This window comes from Protopterus annectens, chromosome 2.part0 (genome assembly GCF_019279795.1).
Source record: "Protopterus annectens isolate FY-2018-M chromosome 2.part0, PAN1.0, whole genome shotgun sequence".
Classification (NCBI taxonomy): domain Eukaryota; kingdom Metazoa; phylum Chordata; order Ceratodontiformes; family Protopteridae; genus Protopterus; species Protopterus annectens.
Genome location: NC_056728.1, coordinates 1,328,869,031 through 1,328,896,438, shown reverse-complemented (window position 1 = coordinate 1,328,896,438; position 27,408 = coordinate 1,328,869,031).

Below are 27,408 nucleotides of genomic sequence, written 5' to 3'. Positions count from 1 at the left end.
TCACCAATTTCATTCCCACTAATCTTAAAATTTAATAATCCCTTAAGGTTCAAAAACATACCAAAAGACAAGGTAATCCTACTGGGAAAAATATTACCCAAAGTCTCATCCTCACCAACAACAGGCCACAAATTGAAAGCCCATATTCAAGTTGAGAAAAGAGAAGTCCTTTGCCGATGGCTGCTCTTGCTTGTTGGGATGGAAGAGAGGAGATCTGTTTGGCCAAGAAGAGTAGGGATTTTATTTTGGTTTTCATTTTGTCTACTTGAAAATGGAAATTTAGTGGCTAATCAAGCCATAGTCCTAGGTATTTGAAGATGGAGCTTGTTTCTGTGGAATGGTTGTGTAGGTCAAAGATAGTTGAAGGGTCAGGTGCTTGGTGAATTTTATGTGGAGTTCCAAAAACTATAGTTTTGGTCTTGGTGGAGATGAGAAGTAGTTTCTGGTTTCTGAGCCATTGGTTGAGCTCATGTAAGTCTGACTGGAATTGGCATTGCATACTGGTGTGACAGTTTCCAGGGAATTGTTATGGCTAGGCTTGTATAGGCCCTAGGGCCGATAGCCTAGTGCCAACCTATGAACCTATGAACCTAGTTACCTGACTGGTAAATGACCATGTCATGAGCATAGAAGATAAGTGGTAGATGGGGTAAGTCATAAGGACAATTGTTTTTTGAATATTTGTTATTTATTTGTTTAACATTTGTTTACTGGGAAAGTCCGACTGGGACAGAGCTCATTTTCAGCAGAGGCCCAGGAAGAAACACTCCAGATGCATGTGTTTGGAATATGGAGAAGAGGTGGGGCAACAACGGATCTTTGTGCTGCACCTTTCTTAATAGGTGTAGAGTCTGGCTGAGAGAATCTTATTTTATCTCTGAAGTGCCTGTCAGTGAGGAAGTTTTTAAACCACAGAGTGGCATCTGGAGTGACACCAATTTCAACTAGTTTGTTTTGGAGAAGATAGTGGTTGATGAGGTCAAATGCCTTTGTCAGGCCTATATATGGGCCTCATGTAAAGAGGCCACTATCAGAGTTTTCAGGATCTATTCATGTTTCAAATGATTTTCAGCTGTCTGTATATTATAGTGTTTGCACAATTCCCAGTGCAACACCCTTATCATGTTATTGTGTCTTTCAGTATACAGACCCTAAGCCACGAGTATTTAGTATATTGCAGCCAGCAACAAGATGTCTAACTATTTTTAATTATGTATTACAGAACCGATAGTTCATAGACGACTACTAGTTTAACAGCCCTTTTGGACCATTTTAAGCCTAACCAATTACTCTTTGTGAGAATCAAACCTTGGATCTTGTGTCTGTAAGGTAAATATTATAACCATTATGCCGACGTCCCAGCTTACTAGTTGTCTGTTATTTCTCACTTTTTCTTAGACTTTGTAAAGTAATGTGTATGCAAGCTGCTCTTGAGCTGCCATTATTAAACTTTCATCTTTTGGTTTAAGCTCACCTCTCCTTAACCATTCATGTGTCAAATCTTGAGTAACATACAGCTGGTACAGGATTCCTCTTTTATGTCAGAGAAATAATTGCAGATTTATTTCACTTTCTTCTGATCACATTCTTTATATTCTTACTTTTTTATGCACTTTCTGTTGCTGCCTGATTTTTTTTTTTCTACTTCACTTTGATTTCTATTCCAAGTCCTTTCCAAATTGCTTCTGCTAATCTGAGTAAAGATGTTATCTTAGACTTATTTTCTTCTTGGTTTAGAAGTTTCATTGCATTTGGATTTGATGATGTCAACAAATGTGTGTCTGCAGTTCCATAATTGTATCCCTATGGATATTGTAAATTTTAAGAACACCCATACCTCCTTCACACTAAATGTACACTGTTGTGCCATCAGACAAGGCATATTCAAAAACTAAATGTGTGACTGATCTGACTATCAGCTACCTGAGGAGGAATAAAAGGTGTGTTTTTTTCAATTGGAAAATGTCTACATTGTCACAGACTATGTACCACACATGAATTGTGCAGTATCTGAGTTTCATATATATTGCTTGATACTGACCTTGGACGATGTTAGAGATGTGATCTGAGAAAAACAGAGTGTTTGTTATCATAATAAACAATCTCTGTTTAATGAATTAATGAGTATCACAATACAAATATTAGAAATACTGCAAAAGGGGATTTTCCCTGTGACACCTATTGAACTTTTCCCATTACAGACCCACAGCAACAGCAGCAATGTTATTTTGAATAGAAAATCCTTTAGTATAGAAAAGCTTTTTAAATGTATCTTACTGACAGACAGATATGTTTTAACTTTTGTGTTCCTCTACATGCTACATAGGAGACATGCTGAAGGTCCGTACTTACATTTTAGAGCATTTATGGGATTTTGTACAATGTTCAAACTAATCCCACTGCTTAACATTTCGATAATTATCATGGGGATTAGGATGGTGGCCTTAAATATGCAGTTTTCTGTCAAAACCTATCTTTTACCCCTTTTTCTAATATTAAATGGATACTTTTAATAATGAATTGATGTGGATGTGGTTCTTACTACATTAAACAAGAAAATGACAATGTTACTGACTTGTTTTTCATGAAATACATAGACATAGTAGCTAAACTATTATCAAACACGCTGTGGAAAAAAAATAAAATGCTAAATATTGCTTGTTACCAAGTGATATGTCAAGAAGTACTAATGCTAACCTCTTTCAGTTTTAAAGAAATAAAGTTGCATAATATTTGAAGCAGAAAATATGAAGTTTATCAGCTTGTTTTTTTTTTATAAACTCACCAAAATGGATCTATTACCTGAGAAGTCTGAAACAAACTTATTAGCGACTGTGTATGTAAATAAATCATAAACTAAGTGTAATAAAATTTAGTAAAGAGAATTTACTTCAAAGGTAATTTTTGTAAAGCCTATTATTTTCAGTTGGATTCAAAGGGTACAGTCATTTCCCCTCACACAATGGAATAAAAAAAATATTGTAAGATATCGTTTGAGTTTCTAACTGAAAAAGGATCTTTTTTCCTCTATGGTTAAAAATTTAGATATGATTGAGAACTTTTTATAAATTTGAAAACCAATTACCAAAGTAATTTATGTAAGGAAAACTTTCCATTGTGATTATTGTAGTTTTTATGAAAATATTAGGAATGTTTATAATAGGTTAATTATATTAGTTAATCCCCGGGATTCATGAAGCTTGCGCCAGGCACAGGCGTAGCATAGGTGGCATAAAGCCAAATATGGTTGCCGAGCGATTCAGGTATGATCCAGTTCCACGTGCACTACAAGTGTATGCCAGATCTGCGCAGCTCCCGGCGTAGGTATGCAAATCACCCCATGCGCAGTACTGCAGCATGCAAATGAAGGTACATAGCGATTCATGAAGTGGCATAGGCGTAGCGTAAGCCTACAGAAATGTAAACCAAAAAAAAAAATGGTTTACATGTTGACAAACAGAACATTGGAGCATTGGAAGCGGACCAGACTCATGTATTACAAAGTTAACATATGCCAATGGCTAAATATGCAGCCAATGGCATAAGAAAAGATGCACAACACATAAAAAATAACATTTAATGTCATGGCCACAGTAACGCAAAGTACAACCGTAGGGCAAGTGTGCGCAAATGGGAACACAAGAAAAATATATACAAATGTCATAAAATAGCAATGTAACACAAATCATGATTTCACCATAATAGTCAATGGTATGCATGCTACACCACAACCAAGCTGTAAGGGTTGCTAAGGGCCTGTGACAGTGTTTGGTGTGGTAACTATGAATTAGTAGTCAATGCCATGCAAATTAGGCAAGTAATAGTGAATAGCAAACGTCCCGCTGGCCTAAGGATGTACAATATGGTGCAGCGCTACAACACCGAGGAGTGGTCTGGAGGAATACATGACATCAGCAGTGGGGTGTGCCACTGCAGCTGTAAGCACATTGGAGCAATGCAAATCCGAGCTGCCCGTTGCTAAGCAAAGCCGCAGGACAGGGCCGTGGATGTAGGTATAGCTTTGCTCAGGTGAGAGCACACATGGTGCCCGAAAGCGCATGTGTACATGGATGAAAATGGGCCCGAAACCCGGAAAGCGTACTTACGTGCCACGCATCACAGCCCAAAAAGGAAGTTTAGGGAAAGACAATAAGGAAATGCTGCAATAGGGTAATTGGAGTACAACTGAGCAATTAACACCTATTAACTCACAGTGGACAATTGACGCCAGCTAACAAGGCTGCTAGCAGCAACCTGCAGAACAGGATAGGGGAGGTGTCGGATTACAAAGAAAAGAGAACTGTAACCGCCAAGCAAAGCAAACCTGCAGTAGACCAGCAATAGAACACATTTCACAAGACAATCCTGGTTCGGGAAAGTACAACACAAGAAAGCAGACTGCTGGATGCATGCCAGACAATGGGAGCGGAATCGTTAAGAAAAGTTGAGACAAGGGCAAGAGGTAATCCATGGCAGTAAATGTAATTCAATACCAAACGCAGCACTATAGCAGTATATGTAGTAAAACACAAGATATCCTGCAGCTCCGCATGCACATACACACCCTATGACATCATCAGTGTTCAAAGCACAATAGTATAAAGTGTGAAGGTACCTCACACACACTTGTGTATTCCCAAACACTGCACCATCAGTGTAAACAGACGGGGAACTTTTACAATGTACTTGTTGGGAGCTGCCATAGCTGTGATTCATCAGCGTGTGTTGGAGACTGAAGGTGTTGTGGAAGATGATGCTGACAACCACCTCAGGCCCCGGAGGAGGAGAAGAGTGTTCAGACCAAGGGTAACCTACCAGGGGCTACATGATCTGGAGATAGTAGAGCATTACAGGGTGGACAGGGACATCATACAGCAAATAGATGAGCTGTGCCAGCCACGCCTGAGATCCAGAAACAACAGAGGGGAACCCATCCCAGTGGACATGAAGGTATGTGTAAGCTTGAGAATACTAGCCACAGGTACCTTTCAAAGGCCAACTGGAGATATCATGGGGATCTCACAGGCATCAGCATCCAGGGTACTCCACCAGTTCCTGGATGCCATGTTACCACATGTCAGTGAGCATATATGCTTCCCCCGAACTCAGGAGGAGTTGGCCAGCAATATGCGTCTCTTCCACCATGTGGCACACTACCCGGAGGTACTGGGTGCAATAGACTGCATGCACATACATATCAAGTCACCACCCAGAGACCATGGTTGGTGCTACATAAACCGAAAGGGATACCACTACATCAACTGCCAGGTCATGTGCTATGCCCAGGGCATTATCACGGATGTGTGTGCTGGCAGCCCTGGAAGCTACCATGACTCCCACATCTGGCATGCCTCACAGCTGTATCAGGTATTTGTCAGGGGGGCATCCCATATGGCCACCTTGTGGGGGATGCTAGCTATGCACTGGAGCCGTGGATGATGACTCCCATCAGAAATGCACACACACCCATGCAAGAACACCATAATGAGGCACACGCACAAACCAGAATCATCATAGAGCGTGTGTTTGGGATGCTGAAATCACGGTTCCGTTGCTTGGACATATATGGTGGAGCCTTGCAGTACTCTCCAGGCATGTGTGCCCACATCTTCATAGTATGTGCCATGCTACATATTATGATCCTGTGGAAACAGCTGCAGCAGGGACATAATGGTGAAGGCCCTCACAGCCCACCGCAATTGCCAAGGCCATCACAGGCACAGAGGGATTCAGACCACGAACAACCTGTGCTAGCCCCAGGAGGCAGAAGGAGGCATGCCCAATATGCCCACGCCTTGGCAAAGAGAGAATGTATAACACATACACTGACAGTGTAGGCCCCTATGGACTGACACATGTCTCCACAAGCACACACAGTAAAACGGATGGCACACACACACGACCATCTGCAAATTGTAATGTATAGGTGGCCTACTGTGTGAATCCTACATAGGCAGCCCTCAACTATTGCACACACAACAGCTATTGGAACAAGGAAAGTCAACACCTGAACAGTAAACGAAGCTAACAGCATATGTTGATACTGTATGTATAGGTTCCTAGGTACATCAGTAGGTATATGCCTGATTGTCAGAGGCCATTCAGCAGCCTAGGCAAAATGTGTCTGCTATCACCACCACATCAATTAACCAACTGTCCCTCTGTGGAGCAGAGCCAATTGCGGGATCCACATGTGTAACCACTGTTCTCCACCTACTCTGCATGGATTCCCCGGTGTGTTAACGAGGGCCTCCATATAATGTAATTAGGGATGTAGTGCCAAAGCATGGGGAGTACCCATGACAGGTATCTGCCACCCCAGCATTCTCTAGTTATGGTTGTGTCAAGGTGTAGCACATTATAGTGTGTGGCTCACTCTGACATAGATTCCCAATGCTGGAGCACATCCATTAAACATCACTTGGACATACCATGAATTGGTATCATCCATATGTAAACTAACTGAGTTACACATTTGACTGCAGTATGGAGGAACAGCCGTAGTACAGTCCACATACAAAACACCATTAACACCTGTACAAACACCAGATTACCAAGTGGTAAAGCCACTGACTGTGTCGTGTATGTACCCGGTTCCACGTCCTGCAAGGTCCGTTACGTAATCCCGATGGCACGAATAATGGATGTTGGATGTAGGTCATTAGAGCATGTGTAAGCACATGTTAGTGGGTTTATGTGGCGGCAAGTGATGGTAAGCATTGTTTAAACATGATTACATGGATATGCGCAAAACAGGTCTAAGCTTTGCCGAATTCCGCGCAGATCATGGTCATAGATGTCCAGAACAGGTGAAACCAGCATTATTCACCCTTGTACTAACAGTGCCTACTCTGAGAGGTAAAACGACCACTGGCAGGAGTACAACACGCAACCATGTACACAATCACCTATCACTAAGCTACCCGAGATGAACCAACGGTAGGTGTGTATTGTGACAGGTTAAAACACAAAAAGGCGGAGTTTAGCAAACAGAATACACCGCCATGTACCCAACGAAAGGTGTGTACACTCTCTCTCCCTGTCTATATATATATATATATATATATATATATATATATATATATATAATAGGGAAAGAAAGGGTGATAGAGAGATGTATGTCGATATATACGTTAATACATATATCTGCGAATATACAGACAGGTTAATGACTTGTACACAACCATGGAGGTACAAATGAATAGGATACTGCCAACTACCGAATGCTTTACATACTGACACGCGTAATCACGAGGCTTAAAGACCAAAAGACCACAATACCGGAACACTATAACTATGAGTAATATTATCACGATGTTAAGGGACATTTAGTTATTGCTGCCGGTGCTGCAGTCCAGGTAGGTACTGTGTTTAATTGTGGTTCCGATTGCTGTAGTGTGTGTAAGTGCATGTTGAGAGTGTGGTGTGTGTTTCTGTGAGACTGTAATGTGTGCGTGTGTGTGTGTTTGCATCGTGGGTCTGTTTGTGCTAACTCAGAGGTAGATTATTTCAGTAGTTGTAGTCATAGCCAGCCTTAGGCATACAGTTATCACCTGTCCCACTTTGAGAGGGACAGTCTCTCTTTGGCCAGTTGTGTCCTGACAACAAATATTACAAAGGGCAAATGTACCGAGATTGTAGGACATAATGATGTCCCATATATTAAGTAATAGTTGCATTAAATAGTTATTTCTGTCTCTCAAATACGTAAATTGTACAAGAAACATAATAAGCAACTAAAGTGCCACAAGAATAAGGTTTTACTTAGGGCAAAAGTAAGTTCTATCCTTTGTACTGACAGTGGGTATGTGTCAGCCTCTAAACCCTGATGTGTGCCCTGCAAATGTCCCACTATGGCCATTTGAAAAGGTGGCAACCCAAGCCAAACATTATGAGTCACCAACACAATTGCAATGAGTGCAAATATCTGTGACAGAAATACAGGAGACAGCTTTCATGTAGCAACAGTTCAGTACATATCGATGTATTTCAGAGGGATTGAAGGATCAACATCACCTGCATGCTATATAGGAACCAATTAACAATGGTTTAATGAATAAGCCTGCAATAACCATAGTATTAGTCTAACAAATGACAGGTCTTCAATTAGGGAAGGGGCCCCCACACACATATGGAATATGTATAAATGCATTCCCCACAAACCTTTATCTGCTATATACACCCACCTACATCTCCCCCACACCCAAAACAATTGCAATACAGACTCTAATAACATCACAAACATCCACTCACTCAATGACATCTGCAGAAGTGTTAACATACCTTGTGAGAGACACACTTTTAATGGCACCATGTGAAATCATTGCTGTTGTACAATGGAACAGACGCCGATGTTACAGGTTTTGTTTGCAATAGTCTCATATCAGACGATTGAGATAACAGCTACACTCACATGTTGAACTATTTACTCTAGCCATCACACACAATCCACGGGGGACATGAATTCAAAGTATCTGTGCCTCTCCATATAGCTATTGCAATTCATCACAATAAAATACATCCAGACCGTCTCCCTTGAAGGTAGGGCAAAAGGACAATGCCCAAGTGGAGTATTCAATTATACCCCACTGTTGCCGTGTAATTGGCCAATGGAGTAGCTGCACAGCTGATGTGCATGTAATAATTTACTCTGGAACACCAATTGGTGGCAGGATACCACATGTTACAGGTATCCACGTATAAAACGATGGCTTGCCATACATTCAAACCGTATGCTCATACCATTGAATCGTTTAAAGAGGAAAGGAATAACACAGATATTATCATATACTCGGACCATTAAGAAGGTATGTAGAACACTCAGTATGTTAGTGTATGTAGTGCCTGTTCTGTATTAATGAAAGTGCATGCAATGCAGACAGTGGGAAAAGATATTATGTAGTGATGTCTTGTTGAGCATAGTAACACTTGTAGAAATTGTGTGCACTGCTGTGGGCCACAAGGTAAACACCCCATACACCAAAAGGGATGCTACATAAGGGCTTTAAACATAACAATTCCACTCCAGCCGCTGTCAGTGGTAGGGTTTGTCCAACAAGTACGTGCCATAACAGAGGATAGTTTATGTAGATATACTGTAACAGTAGGCATATGTATGGGTGTATAACGAGAATAACATGCCTAAGGTGGTCCTGCTGTGCACTTATGCTTTGCATTATGGGATATGGTTTCAAAAATGTGAAAAGTACAGTACTGTAGGTAGATATGTCAATATTTTACATAGCATAACTGTTATATTATGCAAACATAAGGTATGTGTATTGGAATGTACAATACACAATAACAGGATATATATGTCTTGTAGTCACCAGACAGTGTAACAGCATGATAGCTAATTGAAATGGAAGAGCTACTCAATTATCCATGCACAAAGGACATGTAATAGCTTCATATGTTCATAGTAAGGTACTATGCTGTCTGGCCAAGTCCATTTGTAAGCCCTAATACAGTGTTTTCACTGGTGGCACCTCCCTAGGTTAGTGTCCTGTGCCTGTGAACAGCACAGCCATTTGTTTCCTGCACCTGTGTACAGTACAGCCACTGCAGTGATCCCTGGCGTACATGTCTGTTCCCCATCCACCCATCGAGGTATCTCATGAAGAGTGCTAGTGAGGGTCCCTGCCTGATGTACATAGGAATCATGTTCCAAAGCATGGTGAGTGTCCGTTTCAGGAATGTATCCCTCCAGCACGTGCTACTCATCGTTGCATTTGGGTACATATCCCAGAGCATGTTGCTCTCAGTGGCTTTTGCTTATGTTGCTCATGTGGAGCATATCCATCAATACTGGTGTGGACATGGGCCTTGTATGTTCAGCAGAGGTCACCTCTGAGTATGCAGGATGCAAATGACTACAGTTGGGGTTTCAGTAGTTGTGCTGCATATGTCATCCTTTGGAGGTGAGTAATACTGTTGGTGCATTAATGTTGTGGTATTTAAAGCCATTGCTGTCCCTTAAGGTACACCCCAAATGGGGTGTTGTACCCTTGAACATGTTTCATAAGTCAGGAGTATAGAGGTACAATGGCAACCTTTGTTCTGGCTACAAACCCATTACAGATTAGGGTGGCCATGTAGAAGGATATCCATGCCCCCTTGGTAATAAGGTTATCAAAGGAGTGGGTGCTATCTACGTGTGTACTAAGATCCCTTATAATGTCTTATGTATGTAGGGGACTACCACCTATGTGATAGTCACTGGGTGATTGTTGTAATCCAAAGGGGATGTCTATGCACCTTCTGGCATGCTGCTTGAGGCTATGTTACCGACACCAGGTATCCATCACAGTGATATGCATATGGAGGATGTGTGTATTAGCTGGTGAATCAATCATGGCCTCTAGTTTGCAGTTGTCTGGAAACCTATTCAGGAAAAGTCTTTCTGTGCTAGACTGTACCTCAGGGAAGCATATAACGAACATGAGGGTCCCTATGACCGAGGACTGGGGTATGCCAATTGTAACTGATGTACAGTAGGAACTGCAGTATGTTACCCTCACCATGTGTGTCCTGTCCGTGAGCCACTTTGCATAACATCTCAAGACATATGGGTCACTGTGCAGGTGGATGTGTATATTGACAATACCAGAATGGTGAACGGTGTTGAAAGCCAATGAGAGGACAAGGTAGGCTGTGTGGACCTCCTTACCGTAATCTGCTACCTTGGTAACTGTCTTAAAGGACTCCACCAGGTGAAGGAGCCATGGTGTGGCCCTAACAAATCCAACCTGGGTGGTATCAAAGGTTTGGAGGCCAACAATGTCTCTGTGAATGACTTCCATGATGATGTTCTCCATAGCCTTTCAGAACAGTCTAGTCAGATGTTTAGGACAATAGTTCCTCTGATCCACTGTGGCGCCACCTCTGTGGAGTGTGATAACTGTTGCTGTGTGCCATTCAGGGTCCACAATGCCTGATACAAGGCTATTATTGAATCTGGTGCCCAAGTGGGGAGCCATGTCGTTCTGAGGTTTGTGCAAATTACAGCCTGGGATGTTGGATGGTCACATGGAGTGTGTGTTATAGGCTTTAGAGAGAGCAGGTCTGAACTGCGTAGTTGTGACCGCAGGGTCTCTGCATTGATCCTGTATAGATGTGGGCCCTTTAGGGTGTGAGAGGGGTGTAAAGTTAGCTGCCAGGTTGTTGCCAATATCAGTCGGTTCTGTAATGTTTCTGCCTAACTGTTGTATATCAGAGCAGATGTGGGTATTGCCATCGAGAGTAGTGACATACCTCCATAACGCTTAGTGGTAGTCCTTTGAATGTGTTCCAGTAATGTTTACGTAGCTAGCATTGGAGGATGTAAGAAGGGATTTCAGAATCCTACTGAGGCTGACCAGGGAGCTACCCCGCCCATGGGAGTGTACCCTACTTTGCAACTGTCTCCTTCTGTCGTGCAGTATGTCCATGGCAGTGGACCCCCAGAGTGGCATCCGTTATGTGGTGGGTGCTGTCATGGCTCTGTTTGGGATAGCATGATCCATGCAGTCGTGTAAGTGCTAATGAAGTGCAGTTGGGAATGTTTCTGCGTTTGTAACTATATTGTCCATCTGCATGGGCGTCATGGCGTTTACTACGTCTGTCATACAAAGCATGAAGTTGGCTTTGTAGAAATATTGTACTGTGTTTTACGTGAAAGGTGTGGTGCCGGGATGTGGATAACAAGGGTGATTAGCATACGTTCAGAACTGACCAATGAGGGGATAACCCCAGGTGTGTAACACCAGTCACACATGTTGGTAATGTGCAGGTCTAGGATATTGTTGGCCTTGGTGGTGGTGTGTTTAGGTTGATCCAGCCAAATGGAGTTTATTAATCCACGAAAGTGTTGGCCTAATGTGTTGGTACATGAGTAGGTATCGCAGTTAGGTGTGGGGTAGTGTCAGTGTCACATCAGTAGTTCCTGTTTGAACCCTACTTTCCAGTACACCAAGAAATGAGGGCCGTTAACCGTGGTGTATGGTGTAGAATCCGTAGCAAGCTACAATTTGTATAGCAGTTCTGGACACAGTTAGTTGCACTTGGATTGCCTCTGATGCATTGTACTAAGCAACCAGCATGGAGCTGTGTACATCCCTGTGAAATATGGATACACCTCCGCCATGGATGTTCCGGTCCTGGTTACATGATTGAAAGGTGTGGTCTGTGTAATAGCCTGTCAGTGCAGGGGTGCTCTCCGGAGTCTAGAAGCAGGTCACAGCCACTGCAGAGAAATTGAAGTGGTCCATTATAAGGAGTGCCTCGGATGAGTGCATTTGAGATGAAGATGTCAAGCATTGAGTAACAATACCCTCAGGTTTTGCTTGCCTATACCTGTTCTGGTGGTGAATATGTTTCTGAAATGTGTCTAAAACAGGCAGTATAGGCACAGCAAGAGCCTTAGATGTTACCCATAATCCCAGGGCTGACAGGTGCAGGCCATATGTGCCAATGCATTGTGGTTTGTCGACCATGTCATTCAAAGCAGACAGATACTGGATACCCTTGGAATGACACCAGAAGCATAGGAAACTGATGAAGTGAATACTTCTGTTGTTCTACTGTGTCATCAGTCTGGACTAATGCAGACTACTTCTCAGGGCTTGGGCGATACCTGCCTGGGCTACAAGATCGGAGAGCTATTGCATGTCCCTGTACATGTAGTCCAGGAAGTTACATCTCGGGGCATTCACACTAACGTGGAGAATGACAGTCATATTGTACCTGTTGAGGAGTGACCTGAGTGCATAGGTTATGTTGTGGATCCTGTTACCCGACAGCCAGATGACAGTGACTATCGCCTTATGTGGCCTGCTGAGTGGGACATCAGTGTGACCACCTACAGAGTCACCTATGACTAGTGTGTTGGGTATGTTATAACACCCTATTGGCTGTAGTTGATGGGCACACATGAGTCTGTGGGCTATAAGTAATTGGTGTTGTGTTTGGTGATGGGGGCTGCCTCTGTTGCCTACATAGAGTAGTATGGAGAGGCTCCACAAATGTTGTACTCTTACTATGTGTGGCCTGTGGTGGTGGAGATCTACTGGCACTATGTGATGAGTGGGGTGTGCTGCAAATGTTTAGCATCCCCACATGATTGTCAGGGTAAGTCTGGGTTGGAGAGAGCATTACCTCCAGCATGGCTACATTTGTGCATCTCCCACAGGTTGTAGTGTCGTATGTTAGGAGGTGAGCATTGGCTGTGTACATGAGACGATTGCTATATTGCCTCATGTTGCCCACATTCATCATATAGACAGGCAATAACACTGGTAATTGACATTTGGACATGCCTGTCTAGTCAACCATTACTCACAAGATATGTGAGGTAAGTGTGTACAACAGCTGTTGTACTGTAAGCATGCTGGAAATGTAAGGACAAAGAGTGTTTACCTGTAGGAAATGAGTAGGATTGAGTGATATAGTAATTAGTAGCTCATGAAGTGTGTACATGTTCAGAACAAGTGCTGAGCATGAATAAGCAATACAGATAGGGTGTTGGATAATAGAAACTCACTGCCCCCCAATAGGTACACAATCACATATCCATGAACATGACAGAGCCCCTGTAACCATAACTATGATGGTACAAGGTACACTCCGGCTGCATGTGACCTGTTCAAATCCCTGGTCGTATAATACACATATGGCAAAACAGTTTGCTCTACACATACACTGCCATGTAAAACATAGGTTCATGGCAATCTGTGAAAATATGGAATGGATCATACTAACAGTTATCACAACCCACAAAGCGGAGATGCCACTCATAATGGGAGGCACAGCACTATTACCCTGCTGAGTATGGTCTAAAAGCCTATGAACCTTAATCAACGTAGATGTTGTTAGAAGTACAGCTGTGGATGACAGTACCGATGAATTCACACTGCATAGCATACCTGTGACAGGTCAGAGGACATCATCACCCATAGTGTGTTCCACCTACACTCAGTATACTACATGCACCTTTATATGTCACAGGAGTGTTCTACCAGTGGCCTGTTCACAGAAGCAACACTACAAAAGGTGTCTGAGTGACATGTGCATATCACACCAGTGGCAGCTACAGTAAAACAGGGTTAATGTTTTGTATTCCCCTGTCATTGTAGCCCATACCACACATACAAATGGGAGGCATCTGCATAGTGAGAATGTTAATGGCCATGACCTAGGAGCAATAGCTGACTCAGTGTTGTGGACAACATACAGCATGGGCTTTGTGGGTGAGGTGCGTGACATATGTGCACAGTCTGACAGCTGCTTATTGCATTGTCACCGCTATGTTAATAACCCTGTACCCATTAACTACCACCTTGGCAGCGGTCAACATTATGGACATTGTGTGTAAGGGATAGTGCTGTGCAGTTTAGCTCCCTGAGCTAGTGACATCACCAGGCCTATTAGGTAGTCATAAGAGGCAACCCAAGTCATGACAGGGTGCCATCCATGAGCATGGAGATCATTGGACAGCCATACTCAGCACTCACGTGACCAATATCAGATCACATATCACCTTTAAGGGGTATTGGCCATGCTTGGATGGGTGACACCAGCCTTCACAATCCTCATATCCACTATGCAGCATGCTGCCTACCCTGCATAAAGACATGTGCAACACTGTGATGTTGGACATGCTACATGTACATATCCTGATCTGAAAGACATAGTACAAGGGCTGCCACATGCTGGACAGATCCCTGTGCCATACATGTAAAATACTCCTACCATACCATGCAATCCTGTCCAGCAAAGCTGCACATGTCATCTCTGTCATACATGGTGCGATGACCGCATGGTAGATGTATCAGTGACTGTCTGGATCAGTAATGTGACACTGATTCACCTGTCGGTGGAAACATGGCTGTTGGATACAGCTAGAAAACCAGACATCATATGCCCATACATGGCCCAGGGCATACACACTACTACATTTCATGGCCATACATGCTATAGTTGATAACCATCCCTGTGAATACCATCCAGCTAGCCATTGTCCCATGTGTATCACATGTGCAACACCAGCGATACGTGGCAGGATGCTGAACTGTTGTACAGTGCCATGTAAATGTATATAGCAAAACACATGCATGTAAAGGTTTCAATGTGCATGTCTGCATTGTCACAGGTCATGTCCGTTAAGGCAGTGTATGTGTTGATATGTGACGTATACACTGCATCAAGGTCAACTGCATTAATGTGGATACATTCAGGCATGTGCTGATAGGTAAGAAACTGGGAAATTAGAAACACAAGTCCAGTGTGCTAGTATCCTCCTAAGTTGCACAACAACACTTTAAATCCACTCGAATCACAATTCAAGTGATAAAATCTTCACAAAGGCAACGTAGAAAACACTGGTTTATTGAAATGTTTAAAGCGCTTTTCGTTTGCTTCAATCAGCTAAACTTCTTCAGAAACATTGTAACCATAGGTTTAAAAATATCCTTTTATATTCACAGCTGATCATTAATTAACCAATTAAACAAAATAAAAGGCACAGTAGCAATAAACCTGACAACAAATTGAAAGACATACACCAATTGCTGCAGCAGCTTTATACATACACTAATATAAAATATAACACATATATGTATATAAAAATATATATATAAAAAAATAACAGTGATTAATATAAAACATTAAAGAATATCAAAAAATTATAGAATATAACTTAAGAGCCCAATTGTGCATCAGATCTAAATTGGAAAATAAAACAAAGGTTTCTACTGGTACTTCTTTTATAAAATATTAGTAAAAGCTTACTGAACTAATTTTAACAATAAGTATAAAGCAACCTATACTCTAACTATCCTAACTTCACTTCTTTAAACTTTTTAGTCTTAGAATACTGCTGATAGAGCAAGTGTCATTCAGACCAGGTGGATAACAAGCATTAAGTCTAACTTGCCAATTTAATTCAAGTCCCTCTAATTTCAGAGGTCTAGGCCCTCCTCTACTATCAACCTTTACTTGGTCTATAATGATAAATTTAAAAGTATGTTCTTGGTTAGTGCAGGAATGTTTGGCTAAAGCATTATCCAACTTCTGTTTCTTAATTGCATATTGGTGTTCGTATATCCTATCATGGAGCCTCCGCTCCATTTTACCCACATAAAAAGCAGGGCACAATTTGCACTTAGCAAGATAAACAACAAAGTTGGAATTGCAATTGAATCTGTCCTTGATTATATATTGTAAGCCATTAACATTGAAACTATTGGTCACGTCGACAAATCTACAACAGTTGCAACATTCACATTTTCTCATGCCATTACAGCGGGTAGTAAGGGTGTTAGTCTGCTCCAAAATAGATTTCAAATTTCACCCTCTTCTAGAAGTAACTCTAGGGAACTCACCTAATTTAGTATAAATAATAGAGTTAGTTTTAAATAGTTCCCCATTCTTCTTCAGTATGTTGATACACAAGTGACTATGTAACGATTAAGTAGTGATGAAACATACATTATTTTCCTTAACTCGACTATTCTGTGGACTGACACTCGTGGTAGATGGACAGTAGAATCACTATTAACAGTCCTAATGGGAACACTTTTGATATTCAGAAGTGACAGATATACTTTATCTGTTCTTTTTGTTCTAACCTCGTTAATTAAGTCATCTAATAGGGGTTCTGGGTAGCCACGATGGATAAACATACTCTTAAGTAGAGAGCATTCGTCAAGAAAGTCATTATCTAAAGTTATCATTCTTGAAGCTCTCACTAACTGACCCTTAATAACTGACCTCTTCTGATATGAGGGGTGGTTACTTGAAAAATGGAGGAACGTGTTGGAGTACGTAGTTTTTCTATAGATCTTAGCTACATAGCTCTCTAATTCATAATTTTTAACCAAGCAAATGTCCAAATACGCTATCATGTTGGTATTAAATGTATGTGTAAACTGTAAAAATTGTGTAGTACTGTTGAAATAGTCTACTAAATTAGTACCTATACTTTCGTCTCCATTGATCAGAATAAATATATCATCTAGATAACGTGTATACAAGACCAATGACTCACAGAAGGCATTATTGTTGTTGTTGAATACAAACTCAGACTCCCAATGTGCCATGACAAAGTTAGCAATACTAGCCCCGCAAGAGGACCCCATGGCCACCCCCACTTTTTGGAGGTAGAATTGGTCCTGAAACATAAAGAAGTTGTTATACAGTACCACATTGATAAGTTCTGTTACTAACCTGATCTCGACCACTGGAGCTTTACATTTGCTAAGCATTAAATCAACCCATTCGATAGCTATTGTGTGTGGAATACACGTATATAAGTCCTTCACATCGATAGTTAGGAAGTTGAAATTAGCATTAAATTCGATGGCTTCAATCTTCTTCAAAAATGACCATGAGTCTTTACAAATTTGTGTCTCATGGACTAAATATTTTTGAAGTATTGCATCCACTACTTTGGCACAAGAATATGTGGGCGAACCTCGACCATCAACTAATGGTCTCAATGGGGGGTCAACCAAGTTCTTGTGTAACTTAGGAATGCCAAAAATAAACGGGTATCTGGGATAAGATGTTATCAGGAAGTTATAGATATGTTGTTCAATTCTACCCTCAATGTATAGATCTTCAATACAGTTTTTAATCAAGCTGTAAGCTTTGTTCACTTCAGAAAGTGAACTTAAATCATAAGAACTAGTATTCAATATTCTATTCATACGGTCTTGGTAGTCCCGATTGTCAAACACTACCAGACCCCCTTCCTTGTCTGGTTAGCAAAAACGTAGACCTTGAGTTTTTATGTATACTAAAAACTCACATTCTTCCTTACTGATATTATAAGAAGTCCTATACCTATACAGATTGTTAACCATATGTCGAATATCTAATTCACAGAGTTGTTCAAAGATCTGCAATAATGGGACCAAAGGGGGATTATAAATGCTAGGGATGTAGAACTTGTCGTGGTCCACAGTATTCAACAAATTATCAAATATTAGGCTAAAATTCAAGTTCCTAGTAAACATTTTGATATCAATAATGGTATTTACCATATTAATTGGTTGAGCTGGAACAAAGGTAAGGCCCTTAGAAAGGAATTCAACAATTTCTACACTAATCTCAATAGATGAAAAATTATATACTTTAAAGTCATGTGCTTTATTCATAATGACTACTGGATATTGCTGTACTATTTGTCCATCTAAAGGAACATAACTATCAAAGTCTAGTTGTTGGCTGTGTTGCAAACCTAACAAGGGAACTGTAGAATTATCATCAGTCATACAGACTGCATTACAGTGCTGACTGCAGACCGTTAAGTTTTGCTCTTGTTGGATTTTTGTTGTTTGTTCCTTTGTTGGTATGGTTGAAAATTGTTCTGTTTGGGTCTGGTACCTGTATTCGGACCCTGCCGAAAATTCTGCTGTTGATACAGATGGTCATTTGATTTTTGGCCTTGGTGAGCGCTACATAGTCTGTCACTCCATCGAGTGCCACCTTGGTCAGAAGAAAATCTATTAGTGTGTTAGGTGGACTAATATTAGCTGGACGTTGCCTATCATGTCTATCATCAAATGAGTGTGGCCGCACATCAGAGTCACCACTACTGTTATTGCTTATGGGATTAATATTTGGAGGCGTACTTTGTTGATTAACATTAATGTGGTTTTTCCTCCAAATTTGTGCAGGTGATGGATCAGGGTAAGCAGTCCCAAAAGCATAAGTTTTACTGTCTCTTTCTAACTTTAGCGCTATGCTCAGATGATGTAAGTCAAATTCTACAGCCCTAATTACAGCAGATTTACAAGACACCTCTTCATCTGTAATTACATGCGCACAAGCTAGGACAGACGACTACAGTGAAGCTGTTACACTTGCTTCATGGATAGCAGATGGCTTTTCTTTTACACAAGAGTCTCGTAATGACAATCATGGTCTTACTCCAGCACAAGGTAATAACCCACCTGTTGATAACATTGTTTCAAAGTTAAAAATTTTTGACTCACACAATTAAGTTAAGGAAATTACAATTAGAAATTGCATATTTTCGTGAATGTATTTCTCGTAGGGTGGTGCCGAAAGGATTACGGTGGCACTCTTACCCTACAGGATTAATACCTAACTCTTCATTTCATATTGAGTTAAATAATTTGTTCGACCGTCAAGGTTTTGAACTCCTTGACTTAATGATGAAGCACCATAGTTTGTGGGTCGATGAATTATCACAGTGTGTTACAGACCTTGAAAAAAGTATCCAGTTGGATTTTGAATTTAGTAGATACAAATACGAGTTTGGCTGTGTGTTTACAAGCATAGACCACCACATGACTAAATTAAGAATGAATAAAACCAAAAAGTTAGAAAGAGACAGTAAAGCTTATGCTTCTCGGACTGCTTACCCTGATCCACCTAACACACTAATAGATTTTCTTCTGACCAAGGTGACACTCGATGGAGTGACAGACTACATAGCGCTCACCAAGGCCAAAAATCAGATGACCATCTGTATCAATAGCAGAATTTTCGGCAGGGTCCGAATACAGGTACCAGGCCCAAACAGATCAATTTTCAACCATACCAGCAAAGGAACAAACAACAAAAATCCCACAAGAACAAACTTAATGGTCTAAAGTCAGCACTGTGATGAAGTCTGTATGACTGATGATAATTCTACGGTTCCCTTGTTAGGTTTGCAACACAACCAACAACTAGTCTTTGATAGTTATGTTCCTTTAGATGGACAAACAGTACAGCAATATCCAGTAGTCATTATGAATAAAGCACGTGATTTTAAAGTATATAATTTTTCATCTATTGAGATTAGTGTAGAAATTGTTGAATTCCTTTCTAAGGGCCTTACCTTTGTTCCAGCTCAACCAATTAATATGGTAAATACCATTATTGATATCAAAATGTTTACTAGGAACTTGAATTTTAGCCTAATATTTGATAATTTGTTGAATACTGCGGTCCACGACAAGTTCTACATCCCTAGCATTTATAATCCCCCTTTGGTCCCATTATTGCAGATCTTTGAACAACTCTGTGAATTAGATATTCGACATATGGTTAACAATCTGTAGAGGTATAGGACTTCTTATAATATGAGTAAGGAAGAATGTGAGTTCTTAATATACATAAAAACTCAAGGTCTACATTTTTGCAAACCAGACAAGGGAGGGGGTCTGGTAGTGTTCGACAATCGGGACTACCAAGACCATATGAATAGACTATTGAATACTAGTTCTTATGATTTAAGTTCACGTTCTGAAGTGAACAAAGCTTACAGCGTGATTAAAAACTGTATTGAAGATCTATACATTGAGGGTAGAATTGAACAACATACCTATAACTTCCTGATAACATCTTATCCCAGATACCCGTTTATTTTTGGCATTCCTAAGTTACACAAGAAATTGGTTGACCCCCCCCCCCCCATTGAGACCATTAGTTGATGGTCGAGGTTCGCTCACATATTCTTGTGCCAAAGTAGTGGATGCAATACTTCAAAAATATTTAGTCCATGAGACACAAATTTGTAAAGATTCATGGTAATTTTTGAAGAAGATTGAAGCCATCGAATTTAATGCTAATGTCAACTTCCTAACTATCGATGTGAAGGACTTATATACGTGTATTCCACACACGATAGCTATCAAATGGGTTGATTTAATTCTTAGCAAACATAAAGCTCCAGTGGTTGAGATCAGGTTAGTAACAGAACTTATCGATGTGGTACTGTCTAACAACTTCTTTATGTTTCAGGACCAATTCTACCTCCAAAAAGTGGGGGTGGCCATGGGGTCCCCTTGCGGGGCTAGTATTGCTAACTTTGTCATGGCACATCGGGAGTCTAAGTTTGTATTCAACAACAACAATAATGCCTTCTGTGAGTCATTGGTCTTGTATACACATTATCTAGATGATATATTTATTTTGATCAATGGAGACAAAAGTATAGGTACCAATTTAGTAGACTATTTCAACAGTACTACACAATTTTTACAGTTTACACATACATTTAATACCAACATGATAGCGTATTTGGACATTTGCTTGGTTACAAATTATGAATTAGAGAGCTATGTAGCTAAGATCTATAGAAAAACTATGTACTCCAACACGTTCCTCCATTTTTCAAGTAACCATCCCTCATATCAGAAGAGGTCAGTTATTAAGGGTCAGTTAGTGAGAGCTTCAAGAATGATAACTTTAGATGATGACTTTCTTGATGAATGCTCTCTACTTAAGAGTATGTTTATCCATCGTGGCTACCCAGAACCCCTATTAGATAACTTAATTAACGAGGTTAGAACAAAAAGAACAGATAAAGTATATCTGCCACTTCTGAATATCAAAAGTGTTACCATTAGGACTGTTAATAGTGATTCTACTGTCCATCTACCGCCGAGTGTCAGTCCACAGAATAGTCAAGTTAAGGAAAATAATGTATGTTTCATCACTACTTACTCGTTACGTAGTCACTTGTGTATCAACATACTGAAGAAGAATTGGGAACTATTTAAGACTAACTCTAATATTTATATTAAATTAGGTGAATTCCCTAGAGTTACTTTTAGAAGAGGGAGAAATTTGCAATCTATTTTGGAGCAGACTAACACCCTTACTACCTGCTGTAATGGCATGAGAAAATGTGAATGTTGCAACTATTGTAGATTTGTCGATGTGACCAATAGTTTCAATGTTAATGGCTTACAATATATAATCAAGGACATTGCAATTCCAACTTTGTTGTTTATCTTGCTAAGTGCAAATTGTGCCCTGCTTTTTATGTGGGTAAAACGGAGCGGAGGCTCCGTGATAGGATATACGAACACCAATATGCAATTAAGAAATAAAAGTTGGATAATGCTTTAGCCAAAGATTCCTGCACTAAAGAAGAACATACTTTTAAATTTATCATTATAGACCAAGTAAAGGTTGATAGTAGAGGAGGGCCTAGACCTCTGAAATTAGAGGAACTTGAATTAAAATGGCAAGTTAGACTTAATGCTTGTTATCCACCTGGTCTGAATGACACTTGCTCTATCAGCAGTATTCTAAGACTAAAAAGTTTAAAGAAGTGAAGTTAGGATAGTTAGAGTATAGGTTGCTTTATACTTATTGTTAAAATTAGTTCAGTAAGCTTTTACTAATATTTTATAAAAGAAGTACCAGTAGAAACCTTTGTTTTATTTTCCAATTTAGATCTGATGCACAATTGGGCTCTTAAGTTATATTCTATAATTTTTTGATATTCTTTAATGTTTTATATTAATCACTGTTATTTTTTTATATATATATTTTTATATACATATATGTGTTATATGATGATAACTTTAGATGATGACTTTCTTGACGAATGCTCTCTACTTAAGAGTACGTTTATCCATCGTGGCTACCCAGAACCCCTATTAGATGACTTAATTAACGAGGTTAGAACAAAAAGAACAGATAAAGTATATCTGCCACTTCTGAATATCAAAATTGTTCCCATTAGGACTGTTAATAGTGATTCTACTGTTCATCTACCAACAAGTGTCAGTCCACAGAATAGTTGAGTTAAGGAAAATAATGTATGTTTCATCACTACTTACTCATTACATAGTCACTTGTGTATCAACATACTGAAGAAGAATTGGGAACTATTTAAAACTAACTCTAATATTTATACTAAATTAGGTGAGTTCCCTAGAGTTACTTTTAGAAGAGCGCAAAATTTGAAATCTATTTTGGAGCAGACTAACACCCTTACTACCCGCTGTAATGGCATGAGAAAATGTGAATGTTGCAACTATTGTAGATTTGTCGATGTGACCAATAGTTTCAACGTTAATGGCTTACAATATATAATCAAGGACAGATTCAATTGCAATTCCAACTTTGTTGTTTATCTTGCTAAGTGCAAATTGTGCCCTGCTTTTTATGTGGGTAAAACGGAGCGCAGGCTCCGTGATAGGATATACGAACTCCAATATGCAATTAAGAAACAGAAGTTGGATAATGCTTTAGCCAAACATTCCTGCACTAACCAAGAACATACTTTTAAATGTATCATTATAGACCAAGTAAAGGTTGATAGTAGAGGAGGGCCTAGACCTCTGAAATTAGAGGAACTTGAATTAAAATGGCAAGTTAGACTTAATGCTTGTTATCCACCTGGTCTGAATGACACTTGCTCTATCAGCAGTATTCTAAGACTAAAAAGTTTAAAGAAGTGAAGTTAGGATAGTTAGAGGATAGGTTGCTTTATACTTATTGTTAAAATTAGTTCAGTAAGCTTTTACTAATATTTTATAAAAGAAGTACCAGTAGAAACCTTTGTTTTATTTTCCAATTTAGCACTGATGCACAATTGGGCTCTTAAGTTATATTATATAATTTTTTTATATTCTTTAATGTTTTATATTAATCACTGTTATTTATATATATATATTTGTTTATATATATATATTTTTCTATACATATATTTGTTATATTTTATATTAGTGTATGTATAAAGCTGCTGCAGCAATTGGTGTATGTCTTTCAATTTGTTGTCAGGTTTATTGCTACTGTGCCTTTTATTTTGTTTAATTGGTTAATTAATGATCAGCTGTGACTATAAAAGGATATTTTTAAACCTATGGTTACAATGTTTCTGAAGAAGATTAGCTGATTGAAGCAAATGAAAAGCGCTTTAGACATTTCAATAAACCAGTGTTTTCTATGTTGCCTTTGTGAAGATTTTATCACTTGACTTTGTGATTTGAGTGGATTTAAAGTGTTGTTGTGCAACTTAGGAGGATGCTAGCATGCTGGACTTGTGTTTCTAACATACGATGTGTTGCACATCATGACTGTGTCACAGCATGAAAGTAGTCACCTGTACAGCTTCCACATACATACACAGACACCACATCAGGCCAGAGATACTGTACATTTCCCTTGCTGCTGTTGGACATCACTGTCAGCCGTACACCTCGTGTGTGTGGTGCATAAATGTCATGTGGAACATGGTGTATTGACCAGTCTGCCATGTGTGGACACGGTTGACAGGCAGCTAAGAAATGTTAGCAGTTTTGCTGGGGTTTCATCGGTATGTCTTCTGGTGACCTGTCACACATGACACAGCATGGTTTAGTGTGTATATACCTCAGCGATGTGGGACACAATCCACAGTATGTATGTATTGTGTATGCATGCAGTCATGGCTATGCACTGTATGTGTATTCCACACTGTATAGCAATAGAGACGTCTCATGATTCCATGCAATGGCACTGTGTCTGTACTTCACACTGTGTAGCAATATAGACGCATCATACCACCCTTAATGGTCATACACATCTGCTAAAAGTGCATTGTATCTGTAGGGCATACAGACAACACTGCAATGTGACACCTTTACACTGCTGTACATGTGTCAGGACACCATTGTGTCACACATGTATGCATGTCACTGCACACATCAGTAGATTACATGTCATACTACATGTTAATGTCAAGGACATATGCCTCACATCAGCCATGTGTACTTTCAACCTGTGCTGATCCACATGGTGTATCACAGGGATGCATGCTTACTACCATGATTTTGTGAAATGCATGGCTTCTGCTATGACACATGCTTGCTGTTGTGTGCAACCCAGGGATGTAATCTAACTAACACTGTTAATGTCTGAGCTGCATGCCTTCTGTCATATCACATGCATGGTTGTCTGTATGTGTCTGTGTGTGTGTCTCTATTGTAATGTAGAGTCTTTGTTTGCCTTCACAGGTGATGTAGGTGCGTTGCCCTACTGCGGTCCATCTGATGTTAGTATCCCCACAGACTCTAGCAGTGATGAACATATGCTTGAGGTACAGGCAGGGTTGTCAGGGGCTGAATCTGTGCCTTTGGTTGCCATCCCACCTATATCCCCCTCTTCTCCGCACACAGTTCTCATGCCAACACATACCCCATCACCAGTGGCCATAGAGGAAGGACAGTTACAGTGTGTTAGTTTGGAACAGGAACATGTGGTGGCTATGGAAGGTGTGTCGTCACACCATGGTGTCAGTGAAATGACCGAAGATATGCCACACAGGCATATGGCCAGTGCTGCTCGTAGGAGGACCCCTGGCTGACATGCACCTGCACGACAGAGCGCAGCAGCTGGTGTCACCAGACACATGTTTCAGACTGTAATGGCGGCACAGGCACGTGCTGAATGGCAGAACAGAGAAGGGCAGAGGCTTCAGAGGGCTGCTATCTGTTCTTTAAACGAAAACATCCAGGCATTGGCAAATGCTCACAGCAGATTGCTGACGTTTTGGACAGGCAATTGGGTGACATGGTTGGAATCCTTGACCATGGCATGGCAATCCATGAACGTGAGCTGTCTGTGCTGGAACATCTGGTAGGAGTGAGGTGTAGGCCACGTGAACATAGGCCAGTTACACCACCTGGTGCAGGTCTATGCGAATGAGCTGCCTCACATGCCCGCTCCTGCTGCGCTGACCACACCAGGACACAGCAGGCCATGTGGATGTGGCCCTGGATGGTCCCAGTGGAGACACGGTTCCAGTGGACATGTGTCATTGGACAGTACCCATTCTGTACCTCTGTCTGGTAGTGCCCATGCGACCCCTGGCAGGCACAGGTCACGTGGCTGTGGCCTGACATAGTGAGCTGTACATCCTGGTCTGTACAATCTGGAGCTGTCAGTAATACCCCTTTGTAGGCCGGATACATGGCAGAACTGTGTGCACACATACACGCACACACCAGTAACATCTGTAGTGCACCAACACCCACATGCATAATAACCAGACATGTCTAAGTAGATCACTGGCCCTAACCCACACACATTATGTCATCCACTGGTGCAGCCTAGGCCCCTGGCAAACATTATCACCCTGTGCATATGATGATGCCTGTGCCGCATCCCTGTCATCCACACCATCGGTGCAGGGACATGCTCATATGGTCTGATGCACAGGGTGAACAGAATAGGGAGATAGGTGTATATTACAATTGTTGTGTACTGTTGGCACGCAGCAGACATACCATGTAGTACAGGATTAGACTGCATTGTTTTATGCTCACAGAATGTGTCTTGGTAACAACAGTAACAGCATGTTGGTAATGATGCCCTGCTTCCCTCCTTAAGGTCTAATTGCATGTGCCATGAAGTACTAGTGCTTCCAGTTTCACATGTGTAAATGTGGAGTACTCACAGGCATGGATGGCAATACCAGCATGCTATACATAGCCTCAACCTCACTGTTAGAAAGGCTGACATTCCATAGATCTCTACACACCTACTGATCCAGGAGCATGTGAGCTGTGTACTAGGCTACAGTGGCTAGAGACAGGACATTCATACCAGGTGACATCACAGGTACAGCTACATGGTGCGGGGGGTTTACACAGCGGTCTAGCTGATGTCAAGCGTAGGGGCCAGTTGATAACATGAGGACTCACTGTGCAGCAGTAAAACACTGTCACATTAGAGGATGTGAACACACACAGACATACAGAGACACACACAGTAACACACCCACACTCACGGGGTCAACGACACTGTAACACACACTTGATAGTGTTGAGGTGAGGACCCCTGCCTATGTGGTAATCACCATTACAGTACTGTGCACCCACATGATGCAACACAGAGAATGAACATGTACAGGTAGTCAGTAATGTGTAAGACTGACGGCATCAACTGGGTAGTAGATTGCATCACCTTGAGGGGTTAGGGGCCCTATCTGTTCTCAATGGTAGCATACATCCTCACTCCATGCACCAGACATCCATGCATACATACACATACACACACTGGAGTCCACACAGGTCATACACATACAGATAGCTAACGTGTGTGATACACACACCACCACTGCCTATGTCTTGCTGTCTACACTGCAGTACGTACAGATCTCTACAAAAGTGTACAGGAGTGTGTAACAATTGGGATGTATTCCCCACCATACGTGGCATTTATGGTCACACAAGCAAACACATATTGCAGTACTGTGAAACACCTGCTATCTTCTGATATGTCTGACAGACAAGCAGCAGTATTGCCCGCATAACAATGTGTACCGACGCTACCTTCGGCAAGTGTGTTGCTATATGCACACGGGAGGACTTAAATGTTACAGGTGTCAACTGCTTTACAGTCAGTGACACCCTGACCTCTGTGTAGGTTGTATATCTTTACCTTCAATTACGGGAAACATAGCTTACTGTTTGCACATGTTATGGTAGGATGGCTTGTGACACACCTGTGAGCTGTCTTCAGCAAACATCCATCTGCAAAGGTGGCCCACCACTTTATGTACACACATCCATCCACACCTGATGTACATCTTACCGTATTGTCAGTATTTCACCATATACAGGTGTCAATGATGGGACTGCATTGCAACTGCATGTTGTAGTCGGACACAGATAAACTGCAAACATCAGATACTGC